Genomic DNA, 16,890 nt, shown 5'->3' with positions numbered 1-16,890 from the left:
TAAGCATTAATGGCTATCCTCAGACAACGGTACACTGGAAAACATTGCAAAGAATATGGTAGAAAACCTTTTTCTCCTTTTCAACATATTAATTATTTTTACTAGTTAACATTCTCTCTGCATTTGCATTACCATGCAATTTAACTTAATTTTAAGAGGTCAAAACTGAAGCAGTTTTTATATTACGCTTTAATTAGCATATTGTGGGCATGCATAACAATTCATTTCATTATGACATTTTCATATATGTCTATAATGTAATTGATCATATTCCTCCCCTTTACTCCATCTTACCCTATTGTCTGCCTCCTATTCCTGTTGATCCCCTTGCCTCTTCCCGCCTAGTCCCTCTTCCATTTTCATGCATTTTTTGTGTGCCCGTGACCCAATGATATTTTTTAAGAGCTGCTGAGAGGAATTCACAGATGAGCCTGAAGTGCAACCACAATTGATTCCGTGCTTCCACACACGCCCGGGTGTGGGATCCACACAAGAGCATGGGTGTGTGATTATCTACAGAAGTGTGGGCAGTTTACCAACCACACCACTAAAGAAAATCTCTCCCTGACAAGTCTACCTGTCTGTAAGTCCTCGGGGCGAGGCTCTCGAGGCCCCACCCACCTAAGATTTAACTGCCGGAGTATTTAGTAGAGCCTTGAGTTCTTCACTCCATGGTGGAATGCTGAAGAGCCCAGTCCCATTCAGGTCGTGTGCAGGTCATTTCATTGTGGCTGCTACGATTCTAAGTGACAGATGCACTTCTTAAATGACTCATTTGTTGTACCAGCTTGCGGGGAAAAAGCTGCATCTCAGGAGTTTGTCAACTTTTGTTAGAAAGCCAACAGTGGCAGCAACAGAGCTTTCCCCCAAATGGTTGGATTTCTTAGTAATGTTATCTATCTATATGTGCTGTATATCGCAAACGTGTTGGCAAACAACGTGCCTTCTCCGATGCTTCTGTCTATTAGAAGCAGTGTTGTGGGACTGGGAAAATGGCTTAGCCAGTAACCTGCTTGGCATGCAATCAAGAGAACTTTAGTGTAATCTCACTATGCTGATGAAAACACATGTGGGCAGAGAGCAATTGTAACCCCATCCCTGAGGAGGCCTAGACAAGTGGATCCCTGAGGCTCTCTAGTCAAGATAGTCAAATCAGGGAGCAACAGGGTCAGGGAGAGAGGAGTAGTGACGGCGGCGATACCCGACACTGGCCTCGGCCCTCCTCAGATGCAGTCACATGCACGAATGCACACAAGAGTGTGTCTTTCTTGTCAGTGTATCGGTGTTTACTACTGAGTCCATACGCAAGTTTGAGACCAAAACTTGGGATTTGTTGTTTGAGAATTAATCTGTCATTAGTAAAAAGGATTCATCTAAGTTCAAAGTCTGCTGGAAAGTCCTTCTTCACTATGTGAAACTGTTTAATCAAACTCACTATTTCATTGTTGATACTCAGCAGTCCAGGGGTATGCAGATTATAGCTGGAGTAGGCAATTAAAGGAATCACATTCAATTGATTTAATTTAGTCAATTAAAGCTTGAGTAGCTTCTGAACAACAGGTCCTCAAAATATTTTCTCTGACTTAAATTTTTGACATATTCAACTCCATCTCTCCTTTTGGACATAGCACATCATTATTACTTAAGCATTTGGAAACTATGGATTTTCAAGATGTTTCTTTTGTGACTTCCTTTGTGCTATAATAGTGTTTTCTGTGTTACCTCTCCAAACCTGTGAGCATCTCCAGAAGACATCCTCTCAGAATGATTTCATAGGTGGAAGAGATTAGAATTGTCACCAAAAAACAGGACAGACTAATTCTGAGCACTCACTCTAAAGTGGCAAAACTGCCCTCAGTGTTGTCTAAAGTCAGCTTGTGTACCAGCCAGTATACATTCTGGTTTCAACATCCACACCAAAATTCATTCATATTTTCTTCTCTATTTTTTTTCACTTTCTTTTTTATCGATTTTATTGAACTATACATTTTTCTCTGCTCCCTTCCCTTCCTCTCCCCTCCCCTTTAACCCTCTCCCATGGTCCCCATGCTCCCAATTTACTCAGGAGATCTTGACTTTTTCTACTTACCATGTAGTAGATTAGATCCATGTGTGTCTCTCTTAAGGTCCTCATTGTTGTCTAGGTTCTTAGCCTTATCAATAGCTCCATAATTTTGAATGATGATAGCATGGTTCTTCATTAGATTTAAGACACAGAACTCAGGATCACTATTATTGTGTCAGCTTTTCACACACTAGGGTCACCAGAGAAGAAGGAATCACAGTTGCTAAATTACTTCTATCAGATTGGCCTGTCGGTGTGCCTATGGAGCATTTTCTTGATTAGTGATTGATATGAGAGAGGGCCCAGTCCATGTGAGCAATGCTATCCTTGGGCAATTAGTTCTCAGTTGTATGAGAGAGCAAACAGAACAAGACAAGACAGTAAATAGGATTCCTCCAGGGGTTCTGTCTCTGCTCCTATTTCAGCTCTGACCTGATTCCCCTTAGTGATGACCTGTGACCTGTGTAAGGCAAATAAACCTTTTCTTCCCCAGTTTTGGTTTTGGTCATGGTTTTTATCAGAGAAACAGAGCACAAAATAGGGTCATTGCTTTGACCTCTTACCCTTTAAGTATTGTGAACTTAGGGCCTTGTGCATGCCAGGCAAGGTAAGGCTGAACTATATTCACTACCCTTCCTTTTAATTATACAAAACAAATTACAACCACTATAGGGACTAGAGGATCATTCATTAGAGTGGGAATACCTGAACTTGATCGCTAGAAACTGCTTTTAAAAGAAATGTTGGTCATGGTAGTGTGTACCTGTAATCCTATCACTTGGAGACAGGTGAATCCCTGGGGCTTGCAAGCTAGCCAGCCCAGCTTACTCGGCAAGTTCCAGGCCAATGGAAGACTGACTCAGAAAACAAAATGGAGAATCTGGAGAGAGTGCTCAGTGGTTAAGAGCCTCTTATTTTCATGAGAATATTTGAGATCTTGTAGAAATAATTGGAAATAAATCTGAGCCGAGACAAGCCCTCTAAGAATGCCTTCTCTCTCATTCTTTAAATCTAGTGATTTTCCATCTCTGATTCTTAATGTGCAAAGCATTTGCAACTCCCGGGGTATCTCAGCTGTTGGCACTTTATGGAAACCTCCAGTTCTGTGTAGGTGTTGCCAAGTAAATTTGAAACATGGAGGTGGAAGAAAAGCCATATGTCCTTAAAAGTTCGATTTATTTTTTTAAGTCAAAGGAGAGCTTTAAGTGCAAAGGAGACTCGGTAAGCAGCTTGTACAAGGAGATTTGCGGGGCATGGGGTGGTGGCAAGCAGAGCCTCTATTAAAAATTCCTAGCAAGCCATTGCTTTAGTATTTGAAAAAAGATGACCCATTTTAAAAAAGTTGTGCTGTTTCTTTTTAATGATCCAAAATTTATGCACCATCATAGATACGTCTATCACCTGATGTATACCAGTTTTAACCGATGTATACGTGTTAACCAGTTTCTTTTCTGCAACATGTTGAGAAAGGTTGCTTGCTTGCAGCAACATGTAGTGAGATGTTCCAGAGAATACAGTACACCCTCGGAAAGTAACTGTTGCTTCTGAGATCCAGGAGAAGTGTGCGTGTATGCACGCACATATGCATGTGCGTGTGTGTGTGCATGCATGTGTGTGCATGTGTATAAGCCAGAGGTTGGCGTGTTGTCATCAGGTGTCTTTTTCAGTTGATCTTTACCTTATGTACTTACTCTGTAAACTCATAGTCTCTCACTGAACCTGGAGCTCCTCACGTCATATAGACTATCTGGGCAACAAGTTCTAGGAACCTTCTGCCTCTGCCTTCCCAGAACTGGGATTATAGGGGACACTGCCACCCCCAGATCTTTTGCAGGCATGTTGACACTCCAAACCGGTTGAATCCAAATCCAACTTCATTCTTCAACAATGTGAGATATCCTCCTGGCACCAGGTGATTTTTCAGCATTAAATCATAGAGCCTGATATTTTTTTCTGAATTTGTCTGCACATGAATGAATATAATTGTATAGACATGTAAATTTCTGCATAAATGAGCAAAATTTTTCAGGAAAATCCAGGACCCAGAAAGCGAAACAAGCTTCATGTTCCTTTGTGGGACTCTAGAAGCGGGGACGAGGTAGAAATCATAACAAGAATTATTTTATAAGGAAAATAACTTTGTGATTCCTCCCCCAAATAGCCTATAGTTTAAACTGTCAGCAGTGTCAGAATACTCACAGCCACACACACACAGACACACATACAAATACATACACACATGCACATGTGTATACACACACATACATACACACATGCACATGTGTATACACATACATACATACACACATGCACATGTGCGTGCACACATATACATACATACATATACATTCATATACATACATGCACATGTGCGCGTATACACATTAACCAATTAACCAAATATTAAAACAAAAGATTTTATGAATAAAAACTCTTAAAAATCTTAAAAGTTCACTTTAAATTATACTTGAAAAAATATTCACCCTGCCACCATCAGCCTCAAAGTGACCTTTAAGCAAGATGATGCCTTGAGAAGACACAGGATGGGCTCTCAGCCGTCTAGTGATCCCAGTCTGTATAGACTCTTGTGTTCTGTATTAAAGACTGCACTCATGGCTGTGTTTTCAGTGGTCTTATCCAGAGCGCTCTTTATTTCTGGGTGCTAACGGTATATGGCAGAGGTGCAGCAGCAACCATTTTCTACCAGAAGCTGGGTGACCTTGTCCAAGGCATAAACAAAACCACAGTTAAAGAACTCTGACCTCTGAAGTTTCTGATCCTGGAGAGATTTGTTGTTAAGAAATGACTGAAGTTAGCCTTCTTTCTCATGAGTTTTATCTAATTATAGCTTTTGTCTGGCTCTTTCATATCTTATTCCAATTGGGACATTTGATTGCACTAGTAACTTGTATAGATACTCCCAATTTGCCTTTTCTCTTGCTCATGTTACAAAATTAATACTAAAATATTAGAATGACTAAAATATCAAAAACATGAAAGTGCTTTAATGTTTTCTTACCTTGTTTCTGATTTGTGAGTGTGTAAGTATGAAGGTATGTAGGTATAATCATTTTAAACTCGCTAATATTTTCTATGTTAGCAAATGCCTACATTTCGGGCAGGCAGTGGGTAAAAGTACTTGCTGCAAAGACTGAGGGCCTGGGCTCACTCCCTGGGACCCACATGGTGGAAGAAATGGTAGACTCCTTGGCACAAATGATCTTCTGGCCTGCATGCCTACAGCATGGCACATGTTTGTATACAGCGAGAGAGAGAGAGAGAGAGAGAGAGAGAGAGAGAGAGAGAGAGAGAGAGAGAGAGAGAGAGAGAGAGAGAGAGAGAATATGTCAGAGATTTCAGCTCTTGTCTGGAAGTCTCTGATAATCAGGATTCCCATTGCAATTCAGTGTCTGAGAAGCAAGACTTTGAAGGACTTTCTAGCAGGGCTTGTCTTGGCCGTCCCATTCTGACTTATAAAATTAACATACAGAAACGGAGTCTCAAGTGTCCCTCAGTGAGAGCAGCTGTCAAGTGACCACTCAGTGGGTAAGGCACTACTGTGCATTGGGACCATAAGAAACTCCAGGACCTCAGTAGAGCCTCAGTCTCTGCAGAGATTGTTATTGCCACTGCTGTATTACTGTGATTCAGGTTTCTCTGCCAACCCAACAGAAGGGCTTACTTAGACAAAACAAGGAGTGTGTTTTCCTGGGTGCCCGCATCCTGGCTGCGTCCTGAGATGAGTGCAGACCTACTATGTCTATACTCTTGCACAGCTGGGGCACTGAGAGGGCTCCCAGGCAATGACTTTGGGGAATCTGATTCCAAATCTGATTCTGCAACTTTATCTTTGGACACCATGGGCTCTAAATCCCTTCAAATTTATGTTTTATTAAAGTGACATTACTTTGATTTGGGTCCTTGTGCCTGAGAATTTGAATGTTGAACTGTTTGATTTAAGGTTATAATGAAAGGTTGGAGTCAGCTAGGGTTCAAAAATGAAGCTACAAGAAGACATCAGAACAGGTGCAGAACCCCAGGACTTATTTTTGGAAGAATCAACAAATGTTTCAAGTGTGCAGACTTTGAGCATGGCTCTCAAATTTTAGTTCATCCAAATGATTTGAAACATCTTTTCTCTGGCTGAGGCCGAGGTTCCTTTGTTGTTGCTTGCTGTGTTGTTCTTGTATCCCATTTTCTTTATCATGTGTGTTGCCCTCTTGCATGTCACTGTGTGGAGATGAAACAACAAAGACTAGTTTTCTCCTCCTACCATCTGAGTCCCAGGAATCAAACTCAGGTCACCGGCTTGGTGGCAAGCACTTTTGACTGCTCAGTCATCTCACAGACTCTGAAGATTAATTTTCAAATTCTTATCTTTGTGGAGGTCTGAGTCCCATCCATACAACCACACACACACACACACACACACACACACACACATACACACACACACACACAAATGACTTTTTCCTTTCCCCATCTTTCATGGTCTCCCATAAACCTTTTCTTTCTTCCCCTTCTCTCCTTGTCATTCCTTCCTCCTCTCCTTTCCTTCCCCTTCTTTTCTCTTCCCCTTGTCTCCCATTCTCTCTCCTCCTCTTCCCTTTCCTCTCCTCTCTTTTCTCCACTCTCTTTTTTATATTTGAGAGTATATTTTGTTTGAGGTCAGCAGAGGCCAGACTGTGAACCCCTGTCATCACAATACCAAGAGTGTGATCATCCAAAGATCCTACTGAGCCACCTGCTGGTTCACATAAACGCTCACACTTGGCCGCTCCTTTTTGTCTTCCAGCTGTTCTTTCTTGCTGCGGGACCTCTATCTGTTTTTCTTCCTGTGTCTTTCTGAACACTCTCACATAGAATGAGCTTGTACAGCAGAGATCACCCACCAACTGAGAGCTCTACGTAGACTCCCTTCCCTTGGAGAATGGAGAAGTCAGGCTGTTGGGTTCCAGACTCTCAGCTATTGCTTCCATCCCGGGGTGGAATTGTTCGATAAGACTAAATGCAAACCAGAAGACCTTGGAGAATGCCTGTGCTCTGGCTTTGCCACCTCCCTCTCGCAGGCTTCTCCTTGGGCAAACAAGTGTGTGAATGGATGTTTTGTGTTGTTGTGTTTTGTTTGTCTTCTCAGACTGTATCACATAAAATTGTCCTGGAAAAGGGATGGAACATAGAAAGATGACATCACATCACCACGTGTAATGTGTTTTCTCTCTTGAAGGGATACGAAAGTGGAAGTAGGTGTGTGTCATCTGCCAGATTGATAAGAAGGGTGCAATGATGAAATGTTCATGGGAACAGAAGAAAGAGAGGTTTTGTCACATTGTCAGTGACCTTTGAATGTGTCCAAGGAGAATCGATTTCCTCGACCTCTCTCTCCCCCCATTTCTCTTCCTTTCTTTCCCTCCTGTCCCTTCCCTGCTTTATTTCCCTCTATCCCTTCCTTTATTCCTTGCACCTTTCAAGTAGTCTTTGTATTCATTCTTCAAAGCTCTCTCGTCTCTATGTTTCATTCAATACCAACTTCTAAACATAGCTTAAATTATGAGTTTTCTCACGCATACAAGGGAGGTATGTATGAGAGTTCCTTAACTGAACTGCACTGATTGAAATTATATGGAATGAATGAATAATTTAAATACCAACCCCGGGATGTAAGAACCATCTTGCCCATTTGAGATATCACCGGTCACATCTACTTAGCAAGCATGGTTACCTGCACAACACCAAGACAGTTAAAATTCCCAGCATGGACCAGGAAGGGGCTCCGAAGGCCCAACCTATCTGAAAAGCTACTAGCAATTGATGGTTGTGGGGGAGAGAGAATCACTTTTCTTTATGAAGATGGCCCCTAGGAGGTGGTACATATAGAGGATGGCTCCACACCCATGGACAGGGTTGATTAGATTCAGTGAATTAAAAATAGATTCCTCAAAATAGGACATAATGTTAGGGGGAGATATGGTGGGGTGGCCTAGAAGCTTCATCAAATGGAGAGTGGGTATTATGAAGGTATGTCATATACACAATATGAAACTTTCAAAGACTAGATGAAAAAATTAAGTATCAGCTGTAAGAGTAGGTAAAAGCAATGGTGTTCTGTTACATCATCATAGCCAAGGTCCTAACCCCCTTCCTGAGTGACTTCATGCTCCCCACTCCTTCCGGCCAGACCCTCACCCTCACCCTCCAGTCTCAGTTAATTGGCTGAGGCCTATACTGTTGATGATGGATGTGAGGTTTTAAAGAGGCTGGAACCTGACTGATGGAAATGTGAGTCACAGCAGAGCTGGGTGGTTTCCTGATCTATGTAATAAAAAAAATCATTTCTTCTTTTGCCTCATATATTCATCCCCTGCAATGGAAGAGGTTTTTAAACACTTTTTTCCTAAAAGAAGTGCCAATAGCATGAAATCTAGCTGAGGTTGTGGTTGTAATGAGGTGTAAAGGGGATGAGAATAAAGTCAGAGTCAAATAAAAGGAGGGTAAGTCAGAGAAGACTGCATATCACAGATGTACAGTTCAAGGCTGGCTATAGTACAACAGTCCTTTGTGTGACACAACACAATCACTTGGATTCTGAGTCTTAGGATGAGGAACATTTAAAAAGTCTTAGGATTTTTAAAATGCGGGAAAATACCTACCTTGCATTCTTCTTGTGATGGTTCTGTATACTAATACAGCAGGTACCCAGTCGATAACAAATAATAGATACACACAGAGAGGGGAGGGATGGCAGGTAGAGGAAGAGAGTCTCGGACTGCTCCTGACTGGCTACTTACACGTTTTTATGCTTTGTCGTGTTTTCTGTTCTGTACTCTCTCACACACTATCCAATCCCTTCTGCATATGCAGCAGCAAGGGGTTTCCACTCCACATCTGGCTTCATTGGAAAGTATCTGTGCGCCTTCTTTCTCTTATGCACTGTTACTTGCTGCTTCTCCATCTTGACAGTAAGCTGTTCCTATTTATTTAGGCAGTGTGTGTGTGTGTGTGTGTGTGTGTGTGTGTACATGTACGTGTTGTGTGTGCGCATATGTGTGTGCACTCATGTGGAGGACAACTGTGGGTGTTGGTGTTTGCCTTCCACCTTGTTTGAGGCAAGGCCTCTTGTTTGTTACTGTGTGTACCAGCATGTCCAACCCATAAGCTCCTGAAGATTCTCCTGTGTTCACCTTCCATCTCTCCTAAGGAGTATTGTGATTACAGATGCCTGCTACCATGCTCAGCTTTTAGTATGTTCTGGGCATCTTACTTAGGTCATCTTACTTGTGTAGCACATATTTTACCCACTTTCAAACTTTTATTAAAAGGATTTACTTCTAACTAGTAAAAACCCATCTAATAACAAACCTATACAATGTGGAGCATCATTACGAGTGAGTAATTCATTAAAAATCATGATGTTTTATATGAAATTAAAGACCCAGAAGTAAGAAATGTCAAGATAACATAGCATTTTCTATGTTGATACACTTATGTGGAAGAAAACAAACCCTTGTAGAAGTCCATTTTGAGTTCAGTAAACAGAAGTGCCAGGTTGAGCGAATAGCTCATCAGTGAAGTACTTGCCGCACCACCGTGTAGAACACACATGAATAGCCAGGTATGGTTGCACTTGTAATCTCAGAGCTGTAAGGATAGAGACGGGAGGACTGGCTGGCCAGCTGGCTGCCCAGTCTAGAAAAGCTGGTGAGATCACAATTCAATGAGAGACAATATCAAAACCCAAGGTGAGGAGCTATTGAGAGAGATACCCAAGGTTGACCTCTGTACTCCACAGGTATGATATGTGTGTGGGGGGGCATGCATGTACAGAAGCATGCTTTCATAAACCACATGCACACCCATATACACAAAGTAGCATTTTAAATATCAGGCATATAGTAGAAGCTTAATATATATAGTGAATTAAGTTCTGTGTGTAAGCAATTATTTACAAAACACGTCAGTAGTGTCTGCAGAGACCAGAAGGACTTTAATAAACATCAATAGAAAAGTTCTAATCTTTAAAAAATATTTGCAATAAAGTATAAAGAACTGTCATCTAGTATTGAAAAATGAGAATCATGTGGCTTAAGCTTTTACTATTTTCTTTAATAAATTTATATTTTTAATTTTAGCAAAAATTACATAATGCAAAATTAGCCATGTTCGCTATTGTCTTACTGTACAGTTCAATCATTAACACACATGTAGTTCAATCATCTTAACACACATGCACATGTTTTCATCTTAACTAGACAAAGCAATTTCAAGAATAACAAAGTTTTCTGAACAGGTGCATTCACTCATACAATCAGTGGCAGGTAGAATCACAGGTTCCCTGTTGCCTTGGCAACACAGGCTCATGCTAATGATTGGCCTTTTCCACATTCTCACCTGGGAATACTGTTGAGTCTCAACCTTTGGAAGGAAGTTTGTAAGGAAACCTGTCCATCAAAGGAAGAAAACTTGGGTTTTATTATTTTATTCCAACAGATTTCAATATTGTCTGTTATCTATTTGTTTTGCATCTGGCTCTATAAACCAATGCTTTCTGCTTCACTGGAGCAGATATGCTGAACACCCTGTGAAAATTAGCCTAATATAAGTGGTCTCTGAAAAGATCCTGGAGGACTTGAAAGATATTGGTGAACTGAGTCATGAGTGCACACTTCTTTATCGATACATTATGAGCAGTTCATAGGAATGATTGATGCATATCATAATAAAATAATTTTGCATTCTTTTCCACTTAAAGTGGGTATTGTAGACATAAATAATGTCCTATAGTTTAGTTATTTACCTCTTGAGGGAGTAAATTATAGCCTAAATTCTATTTTATTTTCTTTGGTAGTCTGACAAAGCTTTATACGTGCAATAAAAGATTAAAATATATAGAAACTGCAAAGGGTTTGCTCATGTGCTAGTAAAAGTGACAATTATTCATAAAATATAAATTTAAAAACGTAAATACATTTTTTCAAAAGTTATTTTCTTTTTGTGAATTTTTTCTCCTTGACTTGAACAACTTGTGTGTGTATGTGTGTTTAGGCATGTACACTCATGTGGGGACGTAGATGTACGCATATGTGAAGGTCAGAGGACAACTTCTGGTGATGGATTCTCTCTCCGTCATGGGTTTCAGGTCTTGTACTCAGGTGGGCAGGCCTGCACTGCGCTTTTTCTCATCGCTCCATCTCCAAGACTTTAAATATCGGCCCCTCCCCCATCTTTCTGTTTTTAGACTTTGACATTCATGCCTACATTTTTGGGTTCTGTGAGAAGTGGTGATTATTTTTTTACATTTTAAAGTAGTATTTATTAAGCTTCAAGTTTAATTTTAAAAATACATGATTTAGAGAACTCTTAAGATATCTACAAAATTTTAGGCTGGATTATTTTTTCCAGTGACACAGGAAGTGTTAAAGGAACAGTTTTCTAAATGTGGCTTGAGCTTTTATTACCACGCTTTTTGTTGTATTCATCCCCCCATCTTATTTCACCTCCTCAGTCCCCGCCCACTCTCCAGCTTCCTGGCCAAGATGCATTTGTGAACATATTTTCATTTTTTTTTAAGCTCAGGACTGACATGAGAAGAAGACTCTCTGCAGTCACTGGCAGGGCGTCTGATAGCACAGATTATTAGCATTTTTTCTTTCCAATGAGAATCTGTGCATGTGTGATAACTTATAGATACAATTCTAAGATGTTTCTGAGTGAAAGGGTTCTGATTAATCATTTCATTCAATTAAATTTGGCATTTCCAGCAGATTTTTACTATTTATATTCTCCATTAGAATACTTGAGATAGCCTAAGGGTGATGGTTCTTTATAAGCTCAATTTATTACAAGCATGAGAACCACTTGAGAGATTTATTTTTTTTCATTTAGTCATTTATCAAACCTAAAAGTATCATACAGATCAATTAATTGTGAAGGTCCTTCAAGGTCACCATAGTATCAGCTTCCAAGGGTACACCTGGAGCCTTAAGGACATCCCCAGTTCTTTCAGTGTTTCAAATAGGAAAACAAACAAACAAATGAAAACCAATGACATTTATAATGTTTCTGAAATATTTCTGTCCAGCCACCTTCTCCCTCTCAGTCTGTACAGTGAACCTTCTCAGAGCCCTCATGATGTATCACATTGCAAGGGACAGACCCAAAAATCAAGGAGGAAAACCCAGCTATCTCCTGTGAAGCTAACAGAGAATTCCCAAAGGTGGGAATCATGTTCTTTCTTGGGGCAAATTCTTTTCTTCACTGTGGGTGGGTGCCATCCTCTTCCATTTAAAGATGATGATGATGACAACGACAACAGTCTCTTCATGAGACTGCCGTGAGCAAACAGTACGCTCAAGGTGCTCAGAGTTCGCCTGGGTTATGGTAACTGAATGAGGTAACTTACTTCTAAAATTAAAAACATATCAAACTCCAAATATGTGGGCATCTTCTTACTCAACAAGCTGCCTGTATTCTTAGTTTGTATGTTCCTAGGGAATAAAAACATATAGGAGACTGAAATTAAAGAAAGAGTCTTCCATTTCTTCAAGAATTTGGAATGTTGGGGGAGGGGAACTGGCTCAATGTTTTCCTTCTCAGAGAACTGATAAATCTTTGTACATTGACATTGTTTGTCTCCCCGGAATGCCATTAATATGAAGAACTAAACCTTTAAAAGGCCTACTTTAAATCAACCCTTCCATTGCATGTGCAGTGCAAATTAATTTTGGAATTTATTTCTTGACCTGAAAACTACCCTCAACCTACTACACCATGGATCTATCTTTTTATGTACAAGTCAACTATACCATTTTTAAAACTTGGTTTCACTATTGTTTGTGATGTTCAGAAAAGAACAAGACAGAATACAAAAGTCCAATGTTTTAACCCTTTCTCTTTGTGCAGAAAACCAATGAAATGCCACATAGTGAGCTAAGGAGATAGGTATTTCAGAAGCACTTTGGGCTGGAGTTGTAGCTCAGTGGTCATCCACTTGCCGAGGTATATGAGGACCTGGATCAATCCCCAGCACAGGGAGCAAAGGAAGAGAGAAAGAAAAGTTACATCTGTGTCTTTATTCTTCACAGCAAAGCTTGGAGGAATGAAATACTGTTTACATTTTACAAACCATAAAAGTAAAGTTCAGAGATGTTGTATGTCTTTACTCTGCCAGACTGCTGTGTGAATGTAAAACTAAACACATCTCCACAGAATAAGAGAGATGTTAACCTAAAAACGATGCTGTCAGTTGCAGGAGTCTGGAAACCCTGAGAAATTATAGAAGATGGAATGCAGGAAATACTAAGAATCTCCCGTGAAACAGGGAGGGGATTGGAACAAGACTGAGGAGCTAAGGGAGACTTACCTTGGGTTCATTGAAATATAATAATCCTCTCTCCATCTTAATCTGTTTCCTGAAGTTTCAATCATCCCATAGTCAAGCACAATCTAAATACGTTAAATGGAAAATTCTAGAAATAATGTGTAAATTTTAAGTTGCATGCTGTTTTGAGTAGTGGGAATATCAGTGTAATGATAGTATTCAAACCCATCCCTCTGTTACTGTTAGTGATTTGGGACATCCACGGGGGTTCTTGGAAGGAATACCCTGTTGATAAGAGGAAATAAATGCATAACTCTGCTTCTACTCAAAATTTTAAATTGTTCATTCTATTTAGTTCTGTATTTTTTTGTTGTTTTTTGATTGTTAGATACATATGCATTCGTTAGTTTGGGTATAAATTAAGAAATGTGTTCACTAGGCTTTTCTTACATGTATCATTCTGATTTGTAGGGCTGTGTGTTTGTTTGTATGTTTGTTTGTCTCAGCATCTCATGTAGCGAAGGCTGACCTCACACTCATTACTCACTATATAACTGAGACTGGACCTGAATTTGTGATGCTTCTTCCTCCAACTCCCACGTACGAGGACTGCAGGCATGCATCACTACGTACCCAGCTTCAGTTTGTGTATTTTAAAAGGAAGGCCACTTTTCACTAGCAGAAATGCCTAAATATTCACTAGTAAACAAGAGTGCACCCATACTTTATGAGGGTTTAAATATTTTTATTTTATAGCCTTCTCCCAGAATTGCAATAAGTAAAATTAAATGTACTCATTGCCATTATCAAATATTATATTAAGGACAAATTTTAAATCATTTAGCTACAACATAACAAGGCTCCTTTCTTGTCATCTAAGACTTCTTAGTGAACATCCCTGAACACACAGGATACAACCCAAGTGTTTTGCCATCTGAGACCTTATTGCTTCACCCATATGCTTCCTCATTGTTCATAGGGGGTTCTGATTTTGAAAATGACCCAGTGTACTTATTATCTAACTAGACTTTTGTTGGATTTAATGAATAGAGTTTCTGAAAAGAGCTATTCAGACAAAAATTCTTGTTTGTGGGTATGTTTCTACCTAGCTGTTTCCGCCTATTTAGATTTTCTGTGTCTAAAGTCAGCAGCATGCACACTTTCACATAAAGACACATCATAGCTATGCTTGCCCAAACAATGAAACAGTAAGCCTTGGGTTAGTGTGTTTAGAGCATTTTGTAGCTCAGAACACCATCCTGCAAATGCCATCAAAGGACAATGACAGCAACATGTCCCCAACATATATTGAAACATCAGAAAATCAACAGCTGCGAGTTCCTTTGCTTTGCTCTAAAGAGGTATTGTGGGTTTTAGCAGGATAGAGGTTTCAAATGTTAAACTGCTCTGAGAATTGTAACTTCACCAAATAGGTTAAGCATGTTACTGCTGTCTAAAATCGATTTTCTTAGAGAATCCAACTGAAACACACAAATGATGATTTTTTTTCCAGCTTTAATGGAAATAAGTGAAATCCTCTAAAGGCTTATATTAAAGAATGATCAGAAGTTTTGATATTTGCATAGACATATCATCAACATAAGCAAGGCAGGCAACACGCCCTCAGTTTGGAAAGCTTTGTCATCCTCCACGATCCCTGCCATCTGCCTTTTACCTCATTTCCCATCATCAGGCATTCACTGATAGGCTTTCTGTAGGCTTCTAGAATTCTCTAGAATGTAATAAAAATGGACCTAGGCCGAATGTTTGTTATCTTATTCCTTTCAAGCATAATTTTCTGGAGACATTCATACTTCTGTAGGTATTGACAGTGTATTCCTTTGTACTGATTGCTACTAATTCTATTACTACTATACGCTGATTTATTTCCCCATTCACTTTGACAGAAGTTTGACTCATTTCCAGAGTGAGATTGATGAAGTAAATCTTCTGTGGACAAGCATTTCCATGTCTTTATATGGGAAAATGATGTCACATCTCGTATTTGACTTAAAGCCAAGAAGTAGATTGTTTACGTCAAGTGTATATTCCTGTTTAACACCTTAGGAAGCTGTCAGACTGTTTTCCAAAGGCTAAAGGATTTTGAATTCCCAACAGTTAAGAGAGGTTTCTGTTTTCCCCACCCCTGCAAACATTGTTGTGTTTGGTACTTTTTAATTTTCATTTGTTCTAATGATCAGTGATATCTGCTGTTTTCATTTCATATCTGTAAGAACTGATGGTCTGTGAGCTATCTGCAGATATTTTTTGGTGATGTCTCAGTTGAAATGCTTTCTCTGTTGTTTTTCTTGGGCTGTTTGTCATATTTATATTAACAGTTCTTCATATATATTTGTAGACAAATCAAATACATGTATGAAAAGTACTATAAACAATAGCTTGCATACAATATACCATCATGTGATCATCATACTCATATGTGTGTTGGTGCATGTTTATGTGTTTTGTACATGAGTGCACACATATGAAGCCAGAGATTGAAGTCAGGTGTATTCCTCCATCACTCTCCATCTTGTTTTTTGAGGTAAGCACTCTCGCTGATCTGGAGCTTATCTATTAGACTACATTGGGCAGCTTCCACTTACTCCGCCTCCCCAGCAGGCACTAGGATTGCAGCTGCATGGCATCATGTCCAGCTTTTTACATGGGTGCTAGGGATCCAAGCACAGGTCCTCAAGCTCACACAGCAAGCACATTACTGACTAAACTGTCTCTCCAGGCCCTAAATCACTTTTAGCCACATATACTTCTGACTAAGTTTTATAGCCTTTAAAATTTGTCTTAAAGGAACAATACAAAGCATAAATCAATTCTAATATCTGTGCTCTGAAAACTATGATGTCATTTTCACTGCATCTCACTACACTTGTCCTGTGTATATTCCACTATTCTTTCTGCTCAGTGGTTTACTAAAGTCCCTTGGCTTTCGCCATGATTATCAAGTTGCTGCTAAAGTTCCTAATACATTGTGTATTTATGAAACAATATAACTTTATGTAGATATTATAATAGCTGAGATTAAAGAGCACACTGCTTACCCGTCATAGTTGCAGTCCCTTCCCACAGATGGAACAATTGAGAATTTATAGTAGATTGCATGTTGTGATTTTATTTTATTAATTTTTAGTGTTTTTCCTGGAGGATCTTTCCTTGTAGACCAGATTAGCTGCAAACTCACAGCAATCCTCCTGCATCAGCCTTCCAAATGCCAAGGTCATAAGCACGCTTCTCTGCACTTGACAGTGATTATAGTTAGAATGAACAAACTGAGGCACACAAACGACAGATACCCTTGGTATGCAGAATTGATAGGGATCCCTGTACAGTCTGCCTCTAGTGTCCATAGCCCCTGAAAAATGATCTAATATTTTCTTTGTAAAAAGAAACTCTAGTCACTTTTTTCACTACAAATCACAAATCATGCCTTAGTTACCATACCCTCCAATGAATCTTTATCGAAAAAAGTAAATAAATTTGAATTCAGCCT

General features: G+C 39.6%; 1 protein-coding gene across 3 annotated transcripts in view; it reads left to right on the top strand.

Annotated features, from left to right (window-relative positions):
• Positions 1-16,890, top strand: part of Chrm3 (cholinergic receptor muscarinic 3) — a 449,710-nt gene that overhangs the window by 171,415 nt on the left and 261,405 nt on the right. The window lies entirely within an intron of this gene.

The sequence above is a fragment of the Arvicola amphibius genome, chromosome 6, assembly GCF_903992535.2.
Source record: "Arvicola amphibius chromosome 6, mArvAmp1.2, whole genome shotgun sequence".
In the NCBI taxonomy this organism is placed as follows: Eukaryota; Metazoa; Chordata; class Mammalia; order Rodentia; family Cricetidae; genus Arvicola; species Arvicola amphibius.
The sequence above is the reverse complement of the archived record's forward strand: the minus strand, read 5'-3'. Positions and strand labels throughout refer to the sequence as shown.